A 23,752-nucleotide genomic window follows, 5' to 3' on the forward strand; every position below is an offset into this window, starting at 1 on the left:
CTATTCAACTCAAGCCTATTTCTTCTCTAAGATATTCATTCGCACACAAGAATATGATGAATGTGATGATTATGTGACGCTCATCACCATTCTCACTTATGAACGCGTACCTGACAAACACTTCTGTTCTACATGAAAACAAGCTTGAATGCATATCTCTTAGCCTTCTGATTTACGATCAGAGTCTTTGTGGTATAGGCTAGAATTATTGGCGGCCATTCTTGAGATCCGAAAAGTCTAAACCTTGTCTGTGGTATTCCGAGTAGGATCTGGGAAGGGATGGCTGTGACGAGCTTCAAACTCGCGAGTGCTGGGCGTAGTGACAGACGCAAAAGGATTACTGGATCCTATTCTAGCATGATCGAGAACCGACAGATGATTAGCCGTGCGGTGACAGCGCATTTGGACCATTTTCACTGAGAGGACGGGAAGTAGCCATTGACAACGGTGATGCCCAACATACAGCTTGCCATAGAAAGGAGTATGAAGGATTGGATGAAGGCAGTAGGAAAGCAGGGATTCAGAAGGAACAAAGCATCTCCATACGCTTATCTGAAATTCTCACCAATGAATTACATAAGTATCTCTATCTTTATTTTATGTTTTATTTATCTTTTAATTATTAAAACTCTATAACCATTTGAATCCTCCTGACTGAGATTTACAAGGTGACCATAGCTTGCTTCAAGCCGACAATCTTCGTGGGATTGACCCTTACTCACGTAAGGTTTATTACTTGGACGACCCAGTGTACTTGCTGGTTAGTTGTATTGGAATTGTGAAAAAGAACTAAGATTATGAACGTGCGTATTAAGTTTTTAGCGCCGTTACCAAGGAATGAACAATCACGATTTCGTGCACCAGTAAGCAACCTCCCTAATACCTTTCGTTTGCTACATATTATCCGGGATGCAAATAACTTTGTTTTTGTTTTCATTTTGAGTTATTATATCGCTCTCTACATGGTTTTCTTGTAATAAATCGTCGAATTTAACTCGTATATTCCTCTCCCATCTCATAATTGTGATAAACTATTATTGGTTCTTTTGACACTGGTGCACGAATTGTGAATCACACTTTTCACAACTCGTACCACTAACCAGCAAGTACACTGGGTCGTCCAAGTAATACCTTACGTGAGTAAGGGTCGAATCCCACGGAGATTGTTGGTTTGAAGCAATCTATGGTTATCTTGCAATTCTTAGTCAGGAAGTCAATTTTATTTATTAGTTGAATTGCGAATAAACAAGAGAGTATGGGTTAAAGGTTACTTGTTATGCAGTAATGGAGAATATGTTGGAGTTTTGGAGATGCTTTGTCTTCTGAATCTCTGCTTTCCTTTGTCCTCTGATTCACGCACGCACGTCCTTCTATGGCAAGCTGTGTGTTGGGGCATCACCGTTGTCAATGGTTACATCCCATCCTCTTGTGAAAATGGTCCAAATGCTCTGTCACAGCACGGCTAATCATCTGAGGTTCCCGATCATGCTGGAATAGGATTCACCCTCCATTTGCGTCTGTCACTACGCCCAGCACTCGCGAGTTTGAAGCTCGTCACAGTCATTCAATCCCTGCATCCTACTCGGAATACCACAGACAAGGTTTAGACTTTCCGGATTCTCATGAATGCCGCCATCAATCTAGCTTATACCACGGAGATTCTGATTAAGGAATCTAAGAGATATTCATTCAATCTGATGTAGAACGGAGGTGATTGTCAGACACACGTTCATGGATTGAGGAAGGTGATGAGTGTCACTGATCATCACCTTCTCCATATTTAGGCGCTAATGGATATCTTAGATAGGAACACGCATGTTTGAATGAAAAACAGAAATACTTGCATTAATTCATCGAGACACAGCAGAGCTCCTCACCCCCAACAATGGAGTTTAGAGACTCATGCCTTCAAAGAGTACAAAGTTCAGATCTAAAATGTCATGAGATACAAAATAAGTCTCTAAAAGTTGTTTAAATACTAAACTAGTAGCCTAGGTTTACAAAAAATGAGTAAACTATGATGGGTGGTGCAGAGATCCACTTCTGGGGCCCACTTGGTGTGTGCTGGGGCTGAGACTTAAACAATTCACATGCATAAGGCTGTTTTGGGCGTTCAACGCCAGGTTTGGATCCATTTCTGGCGTTGAACTCCAACTTTTAATCCTTTTCTGGCGCTGGACGCCGGAATTGAGCAGAGAACTGGCGTTGAACGCCAGTTTACGTCATCTATCCTTGAGCAAAGTATGGACTATTATATATTGCTGGAAAGCCCTGGATGTCTACTTTCTAACGCAATTGGAAGCACGCCATTTTGAGTTCTGTAGCTCCAGAAAATACACTTTGAGTGCAGGGAGGTCAGAATCCAACAGCATCAGCAGTCCTTTTTCAGCCTGAATCAGATTTTTGCTCAGCTCCCTCAATTTCAGCCAGAAAAATACCTGAAATTACAGAAAAACACACAACTCATAGTAAAGTCCAGAAATATGAATTTTTCCTAAAAACTAATGGAAATAAACTAAAAACTAACTAGAATATACTAAAAACTATATGAAATTAACCCCAAAAAGCGTATAAAATATCCGCTCATCAGACACATAGCCCTTTTTTTAGTTTTTTCAGTTGTATGTCTTTATATACTGTTTATTCATTTGTTTGTGCTATTTCATTAAATTAGATATTGATAAAAGTTGGATTAAAAAGTCACGAGGTAGTATAGAATATAGGAATGGTTTGAATAGATTTCTTGACTTTGCATTTGCCGATGGGATGATACATTGTCCATTTCTTTTGTGTGGATTTCGGTTTTTCCAAACTAGAGAGGATGTGTATGATCATCTGCTGATGAAATCCTTTCCCCCTAATTATATCTTTTGGTTACATCACAGTGAGAGAAACGTAGACGAGAGCTCCAGCGGTGGAGAAGAATTAGAATCCACTGGAAACTCAGGAGATCCAATGTGTGATATAGTCCACGAGGTATTCAACTTCTCAGGACTACATGGTGATGATGAAGACGCGATGAATGAACATGTCGGAGACGGTGCGGAGGGGTTTCCATACTTATCTGACGAATCTAGCCGCGAGGCTCGTGGCTTTCATGACTTGTTTGAAGATGGCGAGTAGGAATTATATCCGGGATGCTCAAGATTCTCGAAGCTGTCTTTCTTGGTGAGGATGTACCATATAAAGTGCATATGCGGAGTGAGTGACAAGGCATTCAGTTTGATTCTAGAGTTATTGGGGGACGCCTTTGAGCATGCAAAGATTCCGAGCACCTTGCACGTTGCCAAGAGGATCATAAGGAAGTTCGGTATTAAACACAAGAAGATAGATGTATGTCCAAATGACTGCATGCTATACCAAGGCTCTGACCAGGACCTGTCTAGACGCAAATGGTGTGGGACATCCAGGTGGAAGAAAAAGACCAGGAAGAATTCCTTAGTAAGGATCAACGTCGTTTTCAAGAAGAATGTGAAACCTCATGCGGCGAAGATTCTTCGTTACTTTCCTCTGATTTTACTGTTGTAGCGAGTATTCATGTCCAGCAAGACATCCGTGGACATGTTATGGCACAAAGAAATGTACTAACTCTGATAGTTCTTTGAGGCATCCCAGGGATAGTGAGGCCTAGGGATGCACGAAAAACTTGTCTCACAACAAATTTCCTTCGGCAAGTGTACCAAATTTGTCGTCAAGTAAAAACTCACAATAGAGTGAGGTCGAATCCCACAAGGATTGATTGATCAAGCAACTTTAATTAGAGGACTGTTCTAGTTGAGCGAATCCAGAATTTGAGTTGAGAATTGCAGAAAATAAAATGGCGGGAAGGTAATTGACAGGAAAGTAAATGCTAGAATTATAGATCTGAAAGTAAATGACAGAAGGTAAATTGCAGAATTATAAATGGGAATGGGGGAATTGCTCGTTAAAGTAAATAACAGAAATTAAAGAGAATGGGTAAGATCAGAAATGGGGAGTTCATTGGGCTCAGGAGATGTTGTATTCTCCGGATCAATTTCATTTTTATCTCTTCCTCAATCAATGCACTCATTGATCTCCTTGGCAATCTTAAGTGATTGAATTACAATTTCTTGTAATTCAATCTCTCAAATCTTGATCAATAACCAATTCCTTGGTCAATTGCTCATGAGAAGAGATGAAGTATGGTCACTGATTATACCACATGCATTTCCCAAACCAAGTGTTGAGAGGATTATAGTCACATATCCATCCAAACCCAATTTGGTCCAGCATGAGAAAGCATTTCTAGCTTGATCTCTTCATTCCTCTTTCAAGGTTCAGAAGAGATCCAAGTATGAATAGCTTCTTTTTCAAGATAACTACTCAATTGGATGAAGATCGAAAGCTTTCAAGTAAAATCAAGAGAAAAGATAGAAGAAGAATAATGAAAACTAGTATTGATCCATCAAATTACAACAGAGCTCCCTAACTCAATGATAGGGGTTTAGTTGTTCATAGCTCTGAAAAATGAAAACAAAGATGGAGAATACATGATGAAAACTTAGAAGTGCAGAGAAAGTAAATACAGAGAGTAGTTCCTATGCTAAGAGTCTCCCTATAATTTCCAACTCTCTAAAATATTTCAAAGCTACTCCTATATATACTACTCTTCTGTTTTTCTAGTTGATTCTTCAAGTCTTGGGCCTTTGGATCTTGAGTTTGAAGCAGTTCTCTTCTTCATTGGGCTTAGCTTTTACTTGCAGAGAGAAAGTATGAAGTGGGCAGGGGCTTTGGCTCAGGAAGTTAGTGGTGTTAACGTTCAGTGAAAATATGGGTTCGAGAACGTTAGTGACAATCACCTTTTTCACTAACGTTCCTCACCAAAGTTAAAAGCCACGTTAACCTCAACGTTAGTGGCACAAACGTTGCCACTAACGTTTCCACTATGTCCTTCGCACACGTTATTGGGACTCAACTTTCCCAATAACGTTGAGAAGCCTCCCCCTTCCCTACGTTAGAGTCCACGTTAACTTAGTTAACGTGGCTCTTTTAACGTAGGCTTGCCATCCTTCGAGAATGTTAGTGACACTTACCATTGTCACTAACGTTCCAAATTGCCCCTATTTTCCACGTTAGAGTCCACGTTAACTAGGTTAACGTGACTTCTAACGTGGCCTTGCTAGCCATCTCCAACGTTAGTGACAAAGTTGAGTGTCACTAACGTTGGCTCATCTTTCCCTTATCCACGTTAGCTTCCACGTTAACTAAGTTAACGTGGGAGTTAACGTGGCTCATGGTGGCATGTGTGGCTCCTTCCAACGTTAGTGACAATGTTGGGTGTCACTAACGTTGGCGATCACCTTCTTTCTTCACGTTAGCTTCCACGTTAACTAGGTTAACGTGGGAGTCAACGTGGCTCATTGGGGGCTTGTGTTCTTCCAACGTTAGTGACAATGTTGGGTGTCACTAACGTTGTCGACCACTTTGTTCCTTCACGTTAGCTTCCACGTTAACTAGGTTAACGTGGGAGTTAACGTGGCTTAATGTGCTTTGGCCAACGTTAGTGACAATGTTGAGTTTCACTAACATTGGCTCCCCCCCCTTTCTTCTTAACGTTAGAGGCCACGTTAACTAAGTTAACGTGGCCACTCATGATCTTGGTTCAACGTTAGTGATAATGTTAAGTGTCACTAACGTTGGCTCCATTTCTTTACTTCCACATTAGAGTTCACGTTAACTTAGTTAACGTGACTCTTAACGTGGGCAATAATGGCTTCGAGAGCGTTATTGGCAATCACTTTTCTCATTAACTTTGAAAGTTACTCCCATTCCATGTTAGTGTTAACGTTAGTGTAACTAACGTAGCCACTAATGTGGTTCTTCTTTGCTTCCTTTGTCCTGAAATCAGGCAATAACGTGCATCAAAGTTCTAGTCCAAGTCATGGGAAATGCAACATCCAATTTTGTCCTTAAATTCATGCAAAATCCTCATGAAATCATGTAAAGTGCACAATGTATGCTTGAATCAAGATGTAAGTGAATATCTACCCAAAACTAGCTTATTTCCTAAGGAAATGCATGAAACTACCCTAAAAACAGTAAAGAAAAGGTCAGTGAAATTGGCCAAAATGCCCTGGCATCACAACACCAAACTTAAAGCTTGCTTGTCCCTAAGCAAGTACTAGAACAAGAGAATGATGAATGGAATGCCAAGAGAAATGAGTCATTCTTGTGGAAGTCATGTCCCTAGTCTTATGGTGGTTTCATGCATAGCAACTTAGGTTCATTCTTGGCTTTCAGACCTTTATCTTGTCATAAAACACTCACTTTGATTGCATCCCATGAGACTTTTATTCATTGATCCTTTTGTTGTTATTTCAGGGCTTATTTGTGTTCTTAGGCTAAGTGTTCTGCAAGGGAGCAACTCTTTAAAATAAGCTTTCAGCCAACACTCCCGAACCAATTGGTTCAAGGTGCTAGGTGTTGAAGCACCCCTAAAGACTTACTTGCTCAAGTCTATCCCCCATACATACACATCACAGGCACATAGTGTATGTATTTTCTTTTCTTGAGACCTTGGTGTCCAGCACCTCTTTGGGTTACTAAATGCTCTGTAGTGAGGGTTACTCTTGATAGTGGACTTTCAGCTGGTAATCCTGGGTTAGTTAACCCAAGTTACCAAGTGATAAGGCACCCCTAAGAGCTTATTCATCCAAGTAGATCCCTCACACAGGAGCACCACAGACACATGTCTCAAGATTAAAACCATTGGTTCCTAGCCTTATTGCTTACCATTTTTCTTTTATTCCTCAACTTTTATTGTTCTTTCCCTTTTTCTTATTAGGACCTTCTTATTTATCTAGTCTCATGGGGTGTGTCTCAAGCATAGTATTCATGACAGATAGTTGTCTTCCCACCTTATGGTTGAACCAACTTAGCTATCTTATGACTATACCATAAACTCAGGAACTTACTCCATAGTATGAACTCTTCTCTGGTCTTTAAAAGCACTTATTCTCTTTTTATTTGATTTAAAGGGACAAACATACAAGTAAGCAAAGTAAGGATGCAGTGACATAAGGACTAGATATCATAAACCTTTTCAACAAAAATTTAAAAGAAAGAATTTAGAAATGTTTAAACTGAAATGGAAGCAAGTTCTATTTCATACAAGATCTTCCTTATTTAAAGCATAGAGAAAGATGGACCAAAGAAGGAACTTCACCACCTTTTACTCTTGTGGATGTCCATGCTCTCCTTCTTGATTGCTTGTGCTCCCACTTCCCTTGCCTTTTCCAAGCAGCTTCTTCCAGAAACTACCATCTTCCATCTTCTTCTTGAGTGTTTCCTTTTGATGTTTCACTTTCCTCTCTTCTTGTTCTACAAAATATTTTTGGACCTCATCATATGTAGGGATGGCATAGTGTAGATGATGCATATTACTGGACATGTAGTTCAACTTGGCTTGAGTGTTGACGTTGAACTCCTCCCGATGTAGTTGCCGTCCTTCATTAAGTACAGTGAACTCATTGAATGCTTTCATCTGGGCTATTTGTCGCTGATTGAGTTCCTGCAAATGCTTATCTTGACGTTCTTGCCTCTCAGTAACTTGGTGGATGGTTTAAGTGAGCTGGGAGTATTATTCCTGTTGCTGTTCCATTTGTTGTTTCTTCCACTCTTCTTGTTGGCTCATCCAGTTCAATATTTGCTCTTGTCCTTCCATATGTCTCATCCCCAAATCTTCGATAGCTCTTAAAAGGTGATTCATATTCAAATCTGCTAGGTAAGGATGCTCTCCCTGTTGATATTCTTCCTGATGAGACTCCTCTTGGTGAGCTCCTTCCTTTGCTTTTAGTTTCCCTATTTGTGGCCTTCTTTGTTGCTGAGCAGGTGTAGTATAGGCCATACGCTGGGTTGTCATTAGCCTCCCTGAGTTAACCCAGTCTGAATTACTATCTTCAAAGACTACCTTAGCCTTTGTGCACAATCAAAGAATGGTGCTGGGGTACCAAAGCCTGGCACCTGATTCAAGCTTCTCAGCTGAATCTTGAATTCCCTCAGCTATAAGTTCATTCACGTTGATTTCTCCACCTTGTACTAGGCAATGTACCATAGTTGCTTGATTAATATTTACCTCTGAATTATTTGCAGCTGGGAGAATAGACCTCCTCACGAGTTCAAACCACCCCTTGGCTTCTGGGCTAAGGTCTCCCCTCTTGATGAATCGAGGTCTCCCATCTCCATACCTCTCCCAGTCAGCTGCTATAACACAGATGTCAGTCACTATCTCGGTGAGCTCATCATTGTCTTGGCTTTTACTTATCCTTGCATGATAGCTAGGCTCATCAAAGTGTGGTGATTTCAGGTGAAGAGTTCTTATTATAGCATTTGGGCTGAAATCTACCTCCTTTCCCCTTACATAGCTTTTGAAGGTTGGGGCTCTGGTTTTGTCTTCTCTGACCACATTTGCGTAGAACTCTTTGATGAAGTTTGCATTGATCTTTCCCTCTGGATTGGTGAGCAATTGCCACCCTCTTTCTTCAATCTTCTCCCGAATCTGTGGGCATTCATCTTCATTGATTTGGAAGGTTAACTCGGGCAGTATCTTTTTGAGCTTTATCCGCTCAAATTCTCGTTCATGGAAGGCAGTCTTGAATCTCTTCTCGTCAAAGGGAATGTTCTCCGTTGGTTCCTTCCTCTTCTGCCTCTTGGAGCTTGATGATGCCATGAATGAAGTTAAAGCAAAAGGGTGTAGTGAAGGGAAGAGATGTGGGATTTAGAGAGTGGGAAGTTGAAGAATTGGTTGCTGGAAAGTGAAGTGCAAGGGGTATGAATTTCGAATATGGAGATGGTGTAGATTTGATTCACTTATATAGAGAAGTGATGAAGAGATGAAAGGTATGGATTGATGGGATTGGTGTATGATGAAGGATGGGGTTTTATATGGAGTAAGCACGAGGATTCTCAACTTTATGATGGAGTTGGTTCGCTTTCCAAGTTTGTTCTTCCTCCAATGTTGTATGGCAACCATTCCCAATGCATTCTCCCTTGAGGCACGTGTGTAGTGCCCTCTTCATGAAGTGGCCAAACCTTTCCCATTAAATTGTCCAATCAATCTCTTTCAATGCTCCTTTCCTTTCCCTATAAAGATCAAACAAGAAAAGTAAGACATATCATAAAAAAATCAATTTAGATTTTTACGGCTAAAATAATAAAGAGAAAAAAAGATTAGATTGTTTATTCATGAACTCCAACTAACTAACTAACTGTATATCCCTTTTATGCATTTTGGTGGCACCATGGGGTGACACCAAACTTAGTTTGAAGCATTGTGATGAAAAGTTCTGTTCAAGCTCCAAGACTAGAATGCTCTCTGTTGTATTCATGCTTTCTTGGTACGCTTTGAACACCAAACTTGTTCTTCACTATATACTGCAATATAAGGACTTCACCAAGTTTGGGTTGGAATTTATGAATATTGACTTATTCACTAGTAAAAGCTAATAAAACATGGGTTGCCTCCCATGAAGCGCTTCTTTAGCGTCACTAGCTTGACGTTTCTCCTTCATCAGGGTGGTTGATAATGCTTCAAGTCCTCCCCTCTTTCCTTGGACTTATATCCATTAGTTGTATCAATGATCTCTACATGTTCCAAGGAAAGAACTCTGTTGATAGTGAAGACCTTAGGTAACTGAGATGGTACAGTGGGGAGATTAGGGGGGATATCTGGGAAGTAAGTTGAAATCACTTTATCTCCTGGAGAGAGGCCTTCCGTAGGGATCTTCTTGTTCCTCCACCCCCTTGGTACCTTCTTCTTTGTCCCTTTTGATGCTTCCCTGCTCTTGGCGACTTCTTCTTTTAAGTAAATTTTGTTGTTGTCTTCACATGCCTCTGGTGGTTTAGGTTCCTCCAGCTTCTCCTTGAGCTGTGACGATTGCTATTTGCCTTGTTCATCATTCAGTGGGGTTCTCAGATGAGTTGGTGGTGCCTTAGTGCTTGTTTCCTCTGTCAGCATCCCGTTATGATCATTGCTTGGTTCTTTGTTTTCTTGGTCAGTTTCTTGGGAGAGTTTGAAGACATTGAAGCTGAGTTGTTCATCATGGATCCTCAATATTAGCTCCCCTCGCTCCACGTCTATGAGTGCTCTGGCTGTAGCTAGGAATGGTCTTTCCAATATGATTGGGTGAGTGTGACTCTCTTCCATGTCCAAGATGACAAAGTCTGTGGGAAGAAAGTATTTCCCCACCTTTAACAACACGTTTTCCACCACCCCTCTTGCTTGTTTTTGAGTTTTGTTAGCCAGCCTGATGACTACATCTGTGGGCAATATCTCATTGATCTACAGCCTCTTTACCAGGGATAGAGGCATTAAGTTGATGCTTGCTCCCAAATCGTAGAGTGCTCTATCAAACATTGTTTCTCCTATGGAACAGGGGACATGAAAACTCCCTGGATCTTTTCTTTTTGTAGGCAACTGCGTTTGAATGAGGGCACTGCACTCCTTGTTCATCACTATAGTTTGGCCTCCCTTGAGTGAGCTTTTCCTGGGAAGCAACTCCTTCATGTACTTGATGAATACAGGTATTTGTTGGATAGTCTTGATGAATGGTATGTTCACATGCAGAGATACAAATAAGTCAAGAAATCTTGAGTATATTCTCCTCTCCACAGCTCCCTTGAGCAGTTGGGGAAAAGGTGCATAGAGTCTCAGCAACTCCTGTTTTGAGATTTCTGGTTCTTGGTAATCTCTTTCCACCTCCTCTACTGAGGTATCTTCAGGTTGTTCTGACAGCTTGCTTGGCTTGTCCTCAGTCTCCTTATCACTTATAGTGACCATCTTGCAATCTTCCCATCTTACCTTTTTTGTTTCACCTCTCGGATTCTTCTCTGTGTCACTTGGGAATCCATCTGTGGGTTTAGGAATTTGCTCAGAGAGATATCCTACTTGAGATTCCAACCTCTTGATTGTGTCTCCCTGGTTCTTGAAACTGGCTCGCACTTCCTCCTTGAAGACCTTGTTGTCTTGAATCTCCTTGCTTAGGCCTTCAAGTAGATTCTCAATCCTTGAGATTCTTTCATCAAATGATGACAGGTCAGGCTGAGTAGGGTTATTCTGGCCTTAATATGAATGTGGGGAGTTGTTGTTATGGGGGTGTTGATATGGTTTAGATGTGAAGTGTTGGGTGGCTGCATTATTTGGATTTGGGCGTCTTTGATCAAGGCTTTGGTCTTGTTGATTTCCCCACCCAAAGTTTGGGTGATTTCTCCATCCAGGGTTGTAGGTCTTGGAGTATGGATCATGGTTTTGCCTAGGTGAATTCCCAATGTAGTTGGCTTGCTCCTGACTACCCTCTGCTTCTTCATTCACTCCTTCTTAGGTTGTTGATGAAGTGGATACTGCTGCTACTTGGTTCCTCTCCATCTTCTTGGTGAGGTCAGCCAGCTGCTGGGTAATGAGCTTGTTTTGGTCCAGCAGAGCATCTACATTGTTTAGCTCCATTACTCCTCTTGTGTTCCCTCTTTCGGAAGCATAGAAGTAGTCGTTCTCTGCTACTGTTTCAATGACATCTTTGGCTTCCTCAATAGTCTTCTTCTTGTTCAAAGATCCTCCGGATGAATGGTCTACGGCCTTCTTTGACTCATAAGAGAGCCCTTCATAGAAAATGTGCAGCTGCACCCATTCATTGAACATATTTGGTGGGCACCTCCTTGTTAGGTCTTTAAACCTCTCCCATGCTTCATATAGAGTCTCACCATCTTGTTGCCTGAAAGTTTGGACTTCAGCTCTCAGCCTATTGATTCGTTGAGGAGGGTAAAATCTTGCTAAGAATTTGTTCACCACGTCTTCCCAAGTTGTCAAGCTTTCCCTTGGGAAAGATTCCAGCCACTTGGCTGCCTTATCCCTGAGTGAGAATGGAAATAAGAGCAGTCTATAGGCGTCAGGATGAACACCATTAGACTTCACTGTGTCACATATTCTCAGGAAGGTGGTTAAATGTTGATTTGGGTCCTCTTGGACACTCCCTCCGAACAAACAGTTGTTCTGCACAAGGGTGATGAGCTGTGGCTTCAGTTCAAAATTGTTGGCATGGATGGTTGGCTTTTAAATGCTACTTCCATGGTTTCCTGGGTTTGGATTGATGTAAGAGCCTAAAACTCTTCTATCCTCCCCAGCATGATTTGCTCGACCTCCTCTGCCATGGTTGTGAGCCTCTTCTTCATGATGGTTTTCCATATTTTCTTCCATGTTTGGTTCAAAGTATTTCTCAAAGTGTTCCTCCTCTTCTTCAGCACCAACTACACATTTTTCTCTTGCCTCCCTCCTTAGTCTAAGGAAGGTTCTCTCAGGTTCAGAATCAAAGGAAGTTGAAGCCCCGCTTCTTCTCCCTGTCATACAACTAACAAGTACAAGCAAAGAGAATAGGTGCAGAAAGTATATCTGTCAGAATTACTGTTAGTGTGAGTGATGCAATATATCAAACAGTTAGTGGGTTAGTGAGATGAATAGTAAATAACAAAGAAAAAGTAAGGGGAAAGGGAAGAAGTTATCTAAAACAGAAAGTAAATGACTCAAACAGAAATTTAAATCAAACAAAAATAAAATGCTCAATCTAGTTATCCTCCAATCTAATCATTGTTGATGCACAATCAATCCCCGGCAACGGCGCCATAAACTTGATGCACGAAAAACTTGTCTCACAACAAATTTCCTTCAGCAAGTGTACCAAATTTGTTGTCAAGTAAAAACTCACAATAGAGTGAGGTCGAATCCCACAAGGATTGACTGATCAAGCAACTTTAATTAGAGGACTGTTCTAGTTGAACGAATCCAGAATTTGAGTTGAGAATTACAGAAAATAAAATAGCGGGAAGGTAATTGACAGGAAAGTAAATGCTAGAATTATAGATCTGAAAGTAAATGACTGAAGGTAAATTGCAGAATTGTAAATGGGAATGGGGGAATTGCTCATTAAAGTACATAACAGAAATTAAAGAGAATGGGTAAGATCAGAAATGGGGAGTTCATTGGGCTTAGGAGATGTTGCATTCTCTGGATCAATTTCATTTTCATCTCTTCCTCAATCAATGCACTCATTGATCTCCTTGGCAATCTTAAGTGATTGAATTACAATTTCTTGTAATTCAATCTCTCAAATCTTGATCAATAGCCAATTCCTTGGTCAATTGCTCATGAGAAGAGATGAAGTATGGTCACTGATTATACCACATGCACTTCCCAAACCAAGTGTTAAGAGGATTATAGTCACATATCCATCCAAACCCAATTTGGTCCAGCATGAGAAAGCATTTCTAGCTTGATCTCTTCATTCCTCTTTCAAGGTTCAGAAGAAATCCAAGTATGAATAGCTTCTTTTTCAAGATAACTACTCAATTGGATGAAGATCGAAAGCTTTCAAGTAAAATCAAGAGAAAAGATAGAAGAAGAATAATGAAAACTAGTATTGATCCATCAAATTACAACAAAGCTTCCTAACCCAATGACAGGGGTTTAGTTGTTCAAAGCTCTGAAAAATGAAAACAAAGATGGAGAATACATGATGAAAACTTAGAAGTGCAGAGAAAGTAAATACAGAGAGTAGTTCCTATGCTAAGAGTCTCCCTATAATTTCCAACTCTCTAAAATATTTCAAAGCTACTCCTATATATACTACTCTTCTGTTCTTCTAGTTGATTCTTCAAGTCTTGGGCCTTTGGATCTTGAGTTTGAAGCAGTTCTCTTCTTTATTGGGCTTAGCTTTTACTTGCAGAGAGAAAGTATGAAGTGGGCAGGGGCTTTGGCTCAGGAAGTTAGTGGTGTTAACGTTCAGTGAAAATATGGGTTCGATAACGTTAGTGACAATCACCTTTTTCACTAACGTTCCTCACCAAAGTTAAAAGCCACGTTAACCTCAACGTTAGTGGCACAAACATTGCCACTAACGTTTCCACTATGTCCTTCGCACGCGTTATTGGGACTCAACTTTCCCAATAACGTTGAGAAGCCTCCCCCTTCCCTACGTTAGAGTCCACGTTAACTTAGTTAACGTGGCTCTTTTAACGTAGGCTTGCCATCCTTCGAGAACGTTAGTGACACTTACCATTGTCACTAACGTTCCAAATTGCCCCTATTTTCCACGTTAGAGTCCACGTTAACTAGGTTAACATGGCTTCTAATGTGGCCTTGCTAGCCATCTCCAACGTTAGTGACAAAGTTGAGTGTCACTAACGTTGGCTCATCTTTCCCTTATCCACGTTAGCTTCCATGTTAACTAAGTTAACCTGGGAGTTAACGTGGCTCATGGTGGCATGTGTGGCTCCTTCCAACGTTAGTGACAATGTTGGGTGTCACTAACGTTGGCGATCACCTTCTTTCTTCACGTTAGCTTCCACGTTAACTAGGTTAACGTGGGAGTCAACGTGGCTCATTGGGGCTTGTGTTCTTCCAACGTTAGTGACAATGTTGGGTGTCACTAACGTTGTCGACCACTTTGTTCCTTCACGTTAGCTTCCACGTTAACTAGGTTAACGTGGGAGTTAACGTGGCTTAATGTGCTTTGGCCAACGTTAGTGACAATGTTGAGTGTCACTAACGTTGGCTCCCCCCCCCCCTTTCTTCTTAACGTTAGAGGTCATGTTAACTAAGTTAACGTGGACTCTAACGTGGCCACTCATGATCTTGGTTCAACGTTAGTGATAATGTTAAGTGTCACTAACGTTGGCTCCATTTCTTTACTTTCACGTTAAGAGTCACGTTAACTAAGTTCACGTTAACTTAGTTAACGTGACTCTTAACGTGGGCAATGATGGCTTCGAGAGCGTTATTGACAATCACTTTTTTTATTAACTTTGTAAGTTACTCCCATTCCACGTTAGTGTTAACGTTAGTGTAACTAACGTAGCCACTAATGTGGTTCTTCTTTGCTTCCTTTGTCCTGAAATCAGGCAATAACATGCATCAAAGTTCTAGTCCAAGTCATGGGAAATGCAACATCCAATTTTGTCCTTAAATTCATACAAAATCCTCATGAAATCATGTAAAGTGCATAATATATGCTTGAATCAAGATGTAAGTGAATATCTACCCAAAACTAGCTTATTTCCTAAGAAAATGCATGAAACTACCCTAAAAACAGTAAAGAAAAGGTCAGTGAAACTGATCAAAATGCCCTGGCATCACCTAGAAAGCATTTGACAAGAGATATACTGACTTTTCTGCTGATCCATATAATGTTCGCTTAGCCTTGGCCAATGATGACTAAATACAAACTCACTTTTACATAAAAATAATTTTTATAAAATTATGATAATTCAAACTTTAATGTGACAAACAATTAACAATCCAAATACACACTAATATGAAATGTTTTAGCAAAAAATATTTTGCTATTAAGCAAAGTAGAGTGTATTGACTCTCTACATTGTCTTTAGTGTAAGCGTCATTTTAACATTTTTAGATATATTAGAATTTTTATATTTAAATAAATAAATACATTAAAACTGCGAGAGTATTTTTCTCTTTTTAAAATTGTCTATTTTTTATGACCTCAATGGTTGAGATTATCTAATTTCATAACTAATGAATCATAAAAGACTGAATTTTTGGGTGAAATACAGTTGAGAAAGAACTCCACTGACACGTGTTAAGTTAGTCTTGTACACGTGTCACTAATTAGTAGTGGTTTAAGCAAAAAAATAAAAAATAAAAACTAACACGTGTTAAGTTGGTCTTGTACACGTGTCACTAATGAGTAGCAGTGGTTTAAGCAAAAAAACAAAAATAAAAAAATATACGTGTTAAGTTGGTCTTGTACACGAGTCACTAATTAGTAGCAGTGGTTTAAGCAAAAAAACAAAAGTAAAAACTCTGATGATCTAATGAATTACATAAAATTTTGAGCTTTTCAGTAGAATACAGTTCACAAAGAACTGGATATAGATACATGTATAAACTTGGTCTTGTACATGTGTCATTAATTAGCTGTAAAAATAAAAATAAAAATTCAAATCTAATATATCATACAAGGACTTTGAGATTTTCAGTAGAATACAGTTCCAAGAGAACTTGACTAACATATGTGTCAACTTGGTGTCACTAATTAATCGTAGTAATTTAAGTAAAAGAACAAAAATAAAAATTCTAATGATCTAATGAATCACTAAAAAAATACATTCAGATCCTTCAAAAGTTTTAATCTTTAATTTGGTCACTTTTTCTGGTGATCGTAAATATGATTTTGTGTTTAAATTTACGGTTCATAGTAAACAATAAATTTTAATTTTTGTTTTCACTAGTTAACGTTCAGTCATTAAATTCTAAAAGTTTTTTTCTTCTATCAATTCTATCTTTTTAATTATTTACTGTTCTATATCTTTTTAGTTTGATATTGTACATTTTTATAATTGTAGTTCTTGTGTATTATATTTTTTATTATTTTTTTTATAATATGATTTATAATTTTATTAGATAGAATAAATTAAAAAAATAATCATAAATAATAATACTAGTAAAAAAATTCAGCATATTAAAAAAATAGTACACAGAATATTAAAAAATATATTATATAAAAAATATTAGAAAAATATCAAAAATTAAACATGTATAAAAAATAACATTATAATTTAATGTCATATTTCTTTTAATAATTATCTATCTAATAGTGATTTTAACTGATATTATTATTCAAATAATATTTATTTTATTAAAATTAATTTTAGTATAGAATTGTCAAATATAAATTATGTTAATACAAATTCACTTTTACATAAAAATAATTTTTATAAGATTATGATAATTCAAACTATGACAAACAAGTGAACAACTAACAATCCAAATACACATTAATATGAAATATTTTAGTAAAAAATATTTTACTATTAAGCAAAGTAGAGTGTATTAACTCTCTACAGTGTCTTTAGTGTAAGTGTCATTTTAACATTTTTAGATATATTAAAATTTTTATATTTAAATAAATAAATACATTAAAACTGTGAGAGTATTTTTTTTTCTTTAAAAATTGTCTATTTTTATGACTTCAATGGTGAGATTATCCATTTTTGTAACTAATGAATCCTAAAAGACTGAATTTTTGGGTGAAATACAGTTGAGGTCCACTAACACGTATTAAGTTGGTCTTTTACACGTGTCACTAATTAGTAGTGGTTTAAGCAAAAAAATAAAAATAAAAATTGACACGTGTTAAGTTGGTCTTGTACACGTGTCAATAATGAGTAGCAGTAGTTTAAGAAAAAAAAACAAAAATAAAAATTTATACGTGTTAAGTTGATCTTGTACACGTGTCACTAATTAGTAACGGTGGTTTAAGAAAAAAAAACAAAAATAAAAATTCTGAAGATCTAATGAATTACATAAAATTTTGAGCTTTTCGATAGAATACAGTTCACAAAGATATGGATACATGTATTAACTTAGTCTTGTACAGGTGTCATTAATTAGTTGTAAAAATAAAAACTCAAATATAATATATCATACAAGGACTTTGAGCTTTTCAATAGAATACAATTTCAGGAGAACTTGACCAACACATGTGTCAACTTGGTGCCAGTAGTTAATCGTAATAGTTTAAGTAAAAGAACAAAAATAAAAACTCTAATGATCTAATGAATCACTAAAAAAATATGTTCAAATCCCTTAAAAGTTTTAATTTTTAATTTATTTGGTCACTTTTTCTGGTGATTGTAAATATGATTTTGTGTTTAAATTTACGGTTCATAGTAAACAATAAATTTTAGCTTTTGTTTTCACTAGTTAATGTTCTGTCATTAAATTCTAAATTTTTTTTTCTTCTATCAATTCTATCTTTTTTATTATTTACTCTTTTATATCTTTTTAGTTTGATATTATATATTTTTATAATTGTAATTCTTGTGTATTATATTTTTTATTATTTTTTTATAATATGATTTACTAAATTTATTAGATAGAATTAATTAAATAAAAAATTAATCATAAATAATAATACTGGTAAAAATTTTCAGCATATTAAAAAAAATAGTACTAAGAATATTAAAAAAATATTATATAAAAAATTCTAGAATAATATCAAAAAATTAAACATGTATGAAAAGATATTATAATTTAATATCATATTTCTTTTAGTAATTTTCTATCTAAAAGTGATTTTAACTGATATTATTATTTAAATAATATTTATTTTATTAAAATTAATTTTAGTATATTATTGTCAAATATAAATTGTTAATACAAACTCACTTTTACATAAAAATAATTTTTATAAAATTATGATAATTCAAACTCTAATGTGACAAACAACTAACAATCTAAATACACACTAATATGAAATGTTTTAGCAAAAAATATTTTACTATTAAGTAAAGTAGAGTATATTGATTCTCTACATTGTCTTTAGTGTAAGTGTCATTTTAACATTTTTAGATATATTAAAATTTTCATATTTAAATAAATAAATACATTAAAACTGTGGGAGTATTTTTTTCTTTTTAAAATTGTCTATTTTTTATGATCTCAATGGTTGAGATTATCCAATTTCATAACTAATGAATCATAAAAGACTGAATTTTTGGGTGAAATACAGTTGAAGAAGAACTCCACTGGCACGTGTTAAGTTGGTTTGTACATGTGTCACTAATTAGTAGTGGTCTAAACAAAAAAAAAAAACAAAAATAAAAACTTACACGTGTTAAGTTGGTCTTGTACACGTGTCACTAATGGATAGCAGTTGTAACACCCTCTCTATCAGAAATCACGCTTCCGGCTGCGCTACTCTGATAGCAAGAAGTATATTGCGACTACTTTACATACTAAATATTAAAATAGGAGCCTGTGATTCGACACTGTATCGTTGATTTTTTTTTTAATACCGGAAATAAATACTTTATCTTAAGAAAAATACAAGCAGGCATAGATTCATATACAAGACTCCTTATATAATATCTCATAATATAATATACATATAAAACATACAACTCTTATCCCTCTTACAAACTTGTAATAACAAAGACGATGGAAGAAAATAATCTAATTAACACAACAACATATAAACCAAACGCAGTACAACTCTTCTTAATGCTTCTTCATCCGATTCCTGAAAAGGTAAAGTTGTAGGGGGGTGAGAACCTAACCACACGGTCTCACCACGAAGTTTCAAAGTTGTCATAAGAAGATATTTAATAAGAAAACTATTTTCAAACTCAGTGATTATCGTAGCCTTATGGATCTTTTAAAAACCTATAGGTAATCGATCAAAACCTTTTCAAAGAAACAATGTTTAATCAATTAGAAATCCGAAACATTTCCTTTCTTATAAGAAAATCTCAATCAAAAACCAACCACGCAATCAAACAACACAATCATTAATTCAGCACCAAAGTTCAATCTCAAATGTAGCACGTCAGGACAAACACAGGCAAGGCAGACAAGGAAAGCACAAGTAGGTAGCAGTTACAGCAATTAGTTCAAGTAGCAGTTAAGAACAGTTTAGCAATTAGGCAAACCAAAACAAGTTCAAACCCAAGCAAAGCATACAAATTCATATGATGCATGCCTGTCCTATGGCTGATGAGGCTCATCTGTCGGTTATCCAGCTAACCCGACAAGTCTGAATTGTCCTTAGACTGTCCCCCGACGTGCATCCCCAAGAGCCTATGCATAGCTTTTTCTCAAATAATCAATATTGCTCAATGGGGGTAACATTCCCAGGAATTTATATAGTGCCCGGTCACACTTACGTCGTAGGGCCAACAGAGTATCAAGTTTTCAACCTGGTACACGTGGTGGCAAGCCACGGCACTTAATCCAGGAACCTCGTATCTCAGATATTTCAAATTCATAAGTCATATGAATAATTCAAAGATCATATCTCAACATTCTCAACATCATAATCATTCATCAATCCAAATATCATTTCCAAATTCATTCAAAAACCATATTTCAAAGAAAATTCTCATCAATCCTCATCATCCTTCTTTCCATCCCGTTCATTAACAATCCCTATTCAAAACACAATTCTTTCTTTGATAAATAAATCAATCTTAAAACATATAATGTTTAAAAACAAATATTTCTGATTAGTTACTTCAAATAAAACTTCCAATTTTTATAAAATTTTGGTAGCATCTCCTCTAAAACTTGGACACTATCACCCTTTTCGGGTCCCAACCAAACCAAACCAAACCAAACACCTGTTACTCACTCAAATCATTTCCAATAACCATTATCACAACACTCAATCCAAGAAAATTGCAAAATCCAGAATTCAATTAACCAATCCTATAAATCGCAATTTAAACCGACTTCAACCAACAGCATCAATCAATAGTTAAGAATTCTCAATCTTCTCAAACAGTTTCAAACTAAACCATTCCTCAAACACTTTTTGAATCATTTCCAAAATAGCAAATCATTCTCAATAAATAACCCGTTTTCAAATATCAAGTCCTTTTCAAATTTATTTTAAAATCAAATTCCGATATCAAATCGGGTTTAATATCAAATCAAATTTCAATATTAAATCTTTTTTAATAATTCAAGAAAAACCACTTTAACAACATCAATCAACTAATCCAAATATCCAACTTTCTCAATTGATCAATTTATCAATCAAACTAATAATCTCATTCAACCAAAACAACTCAATTCAATTCATAAGACTCACAAAATCACAAAAATATATTTTACACGTTAATATCAATTTATAACAACCCTGTAATGTAAAATAGATTTAAGAAAAACCCTACCTCAAAGTCGAAACTCGCAAAACCAAACTGCGTCAAAAATCACTTTTCCTCGGCCAGCGACAGCAGCAGCCGTAATTTCATCTTTATCCACTATCCGTAGCAGCAACCGCAACTCTAAGCGCGACACACAACAACTGGAACTCGAACCTACGTTACCAACATCTCAGAATCTTTATCAAATTCATAACAAAGCGGATATATACTAGCGGTGAAGGTTTTGAAAAAGATATGCTTACTTAACAAAGGAGAAACATGGAGACGAAGCAATGGCAGCAATTCCAAACTGTCCCCACAGCGGCTCCAGTGATGGTGGAAAACCTCAGTGGCAGCTGCAATAACATTGCAGTGATAACCATATCCCTAGAAATTGAAAGGATGGGAACCGAAAGCAAGAATACTCTTTACCAATGGCAGTGGCGGCAGCTAAGAACTCCGACAATGGCTGCGGCAGCTCAGAAGTGACTCTGTCGGTTCAGCAGCAGCAGCAACTCTAATAGCTCGTTAATACCATTAATATTATCACCTATGATAATTCCATTAGCAAATAGGGAAGGCAGAGCAGCAGTGTTAAACAGAAGCATTGGTTTTCCTTACTCAGAACAGAAAAGACTATGAAACAAAAATGGGAGCAGAGTAAGGGTTAAAGCTTACAGGTTCAAGAACAAGAGAATCGAAACCAGAAGAAGAAGGTTGGTGCTATCTTCGACTCTGATGGTGGTGCATGACTCACCGGTAACCGTGGCGGCAACGGCAAGGACGGTGGCTCCTCTGGCTTGCACGGTTCTGTCTCCTTCTCTCCCTCGCGTCGTTCTTTTCTCCACGGTGGAATCCAACAGGGACCGGCAGCGATGAAAACCCCTTCTCCTGCGTCACTCTCGCTTGTTTTCCCCTTTTCTGGCGACGGCGACGACTTCCAACAACAACAGCAGCAGCAAATTGACGGCGGTTGAGGCACAGCAGTGACAGCTCAACCCTTCTCCGTGACGGTCCTGCCCTCCAACAGCAGCAATGGATGCAAACTCTCCCTCTCTTCCCGATCCCCCTCTTCGTGGCAACCTAGCGACAGCGACCATGGAGGCTGGAAGACAAAGCAACTCGGCGATGAAGATGCTTCCAGCGGCGGCGTGCAGTTCTGACGGCGATAGAAGCGCGAACGGCGGCGGAGCAGCGTCGTGGCACCGCGGTGATGACTGGATGTGGTCCCCTCTCTCTATATATATATTATATATATATATTTTTTTTTCTTTCTTTCTATCCTATTGCTGTTAGGTTTGGTCAGAGAAGGGAAACACTGGCGGTGGTTAGGGTTAAGTTAGAAGGGGTTAGGGTCTTTGGGGTTTAATTTGGGAATTAGGGTTTAATTTGGGACAAAAAGTAAAATTAAGAATTTTGGGTAAATTGGGGTTTGGTCAATTTTAATAAAATTAAAGTATATTATATAAATTTAAAATCTAATTTGATCTCTTAAAATTACTTTAAAAAAATACTATTTAATTATCAATTTACTAATTAACTTTTAATCAAATATTCTAATTTAAAATTAGAAATAATATAATTTATTTTCTGTTTATAAAATTAAAATATTAAATTCTAGAATCTCTATTATTTAACTAAATTGTATAAAATTCTTATTCTTTTACAACTGTTAAGCTGTATAATTTAAATATAGAAAATTATTCAATAACTTTAAAATTAAGTAAAATTTCTAATTTAATTGTCCAAACTTTATTTAATTACTTTTAATAAAATAATTTCTAAAAATAAAGTCTTTAATGAATAAATAAATTGAAATTAACTCATAATAATATTTTTTCGAAAATTATGGGTCTTACAGCAATGGTTTAAGAAAAAAGACAAAAATAAAAACTGACACGTGTTATGTTGGTCTTGTACACATATCACTAATTAATGACAGTGGTTTTAGAATAAAAAATAAAAATAAAAACTCTGATAATCTAATGAATTACATAAATTTTTGAACTTTTTCGTTAGAATACAAATTTTTGAACTTTTTCGTTAGAATACAGTTCACAAAGAACTGGATATGGATACATATATTAACTTGGTCTTGTACAGGTGTCATTAATTAGTTGTAAAAATAAAAAATCAAATCTAATATATCATACCAGAACTTTTAGCTTTTTAGTAGAATACAGATCCAAAAAAACATGACCAACACATGTGTCAACTTGGTGTCACTAATTAATTCGTAGTAGTTTAAGTAAAAGAACAAAAATAAAAATTCTAATGATCTAATAAATTACTAAAAAAAATACGTTTAGATCCCTCAAAATTTTAATTTTTTATTTGATCACATTTTTTGGTGATAGTAAATTTGATTTTGTGCTTAAATTTACAGTTTACGGTAAGCAATAAATTTTAGCTTTTGTTTTCATAGTCATTAAACTTTAAAAAAAATTCTACCAATTCTATCATTTTTATTATTTACTGTTTTATATTTTTTTAGTTTTATATTATACATTTTTTTAATAGTAATTTTTTTATATTATATTTATTATTATATTTTTTTATAATATGGTTTACTAATTTTATTAGATAGAATAAATTAAATAAAAAATTAATCATAAATAACAATTATAATACAAAATTTTAATATGTTAAAAAATAGTACTAAGAATACTAAAAAAATATTATATAAAAAATACTAAAAAATATCAAAAAATTAAATATGCATGAAAAGATAACATTATAATTTAATATCATAATTTTTTTTAATAATTATCTATTTAAAAGTGATTTTAACTAATATTATTATTTAAATAATATTTATTTTATCAAAATTAATTTTAGTATAAAATTATCAAATATAAATTATGTTGACACAAACTAATTTTTACACTAAAATAATTTTTATAAAATTATAATAATCCAAATTCTAATGTGACAAACAACTAACAATCCAAATACACACTAATATGAAATGTTTTAGCCAAAAAAAATTTTCTATTGAACAAAAAAAAGTGTATTGACTCTCTACAATATATTTAGTGTAATTATCATTTTAACATTTTTAGATATATTAAAATTTTTTATA

The 23,752-nt window shown here is 36.1% G+C and overlaps 1 long non-coding RNA gene and 1 other non-coding gene across 2 annotated transcripts; one reads left to right on the plus strand and one right to left on the minus strand.

Annotated features, from left to right (window-relative positions):
* The first annotated feature begins 11,648 nt into the window (after positions 1–11,648).
* Positions 11,649–11,755, plus strand: LOC112774384 (small nucleolar RNA R71). The gene has a single exon (XR_003188876.1). It is a non-coding gene; the product is annotated as a small nucleolar RNA R71 (small nucleolar RNA).
* A 7,088-nt stretch (positions 11,756–18,843) lies between these two features.
* Positions 18,844–21,979, minus strand: LOC140181569 (uncharacterized). Its single transcript, XR_011876391.1, has 5 exons — positions 21,349–21,979; positions 21,103–21,220; positions 20,934–21,026; positions 20,698–20,844; positions 18,844–19,046 (listed from the first exon to the last, which is right to left on the minus strand). It is a non-coding gene; the product is annotated as an uncharacterized lncRNA (long non-coding RNA).
* Positions 21,980–23,752: the final 1,773 nt, after the last annotated feature.

Source organism: Arachis hypogaea, chromosome 18 (assembly GCF_003086295.3).
Source record: "Arachis hypogaea cultivar Tifrunner chromosome 18, arahy.Tifrunner.gnm2.J5K5, whole genome shotgun sequence".
In the NCBI taxonomy this organism is placed as follows: Eukaryota; Viridiplantae; Streptophyta; class Magnoliopsida; order Fabales; family Fabaceae; genus Arachis; species Arachis hypogaea.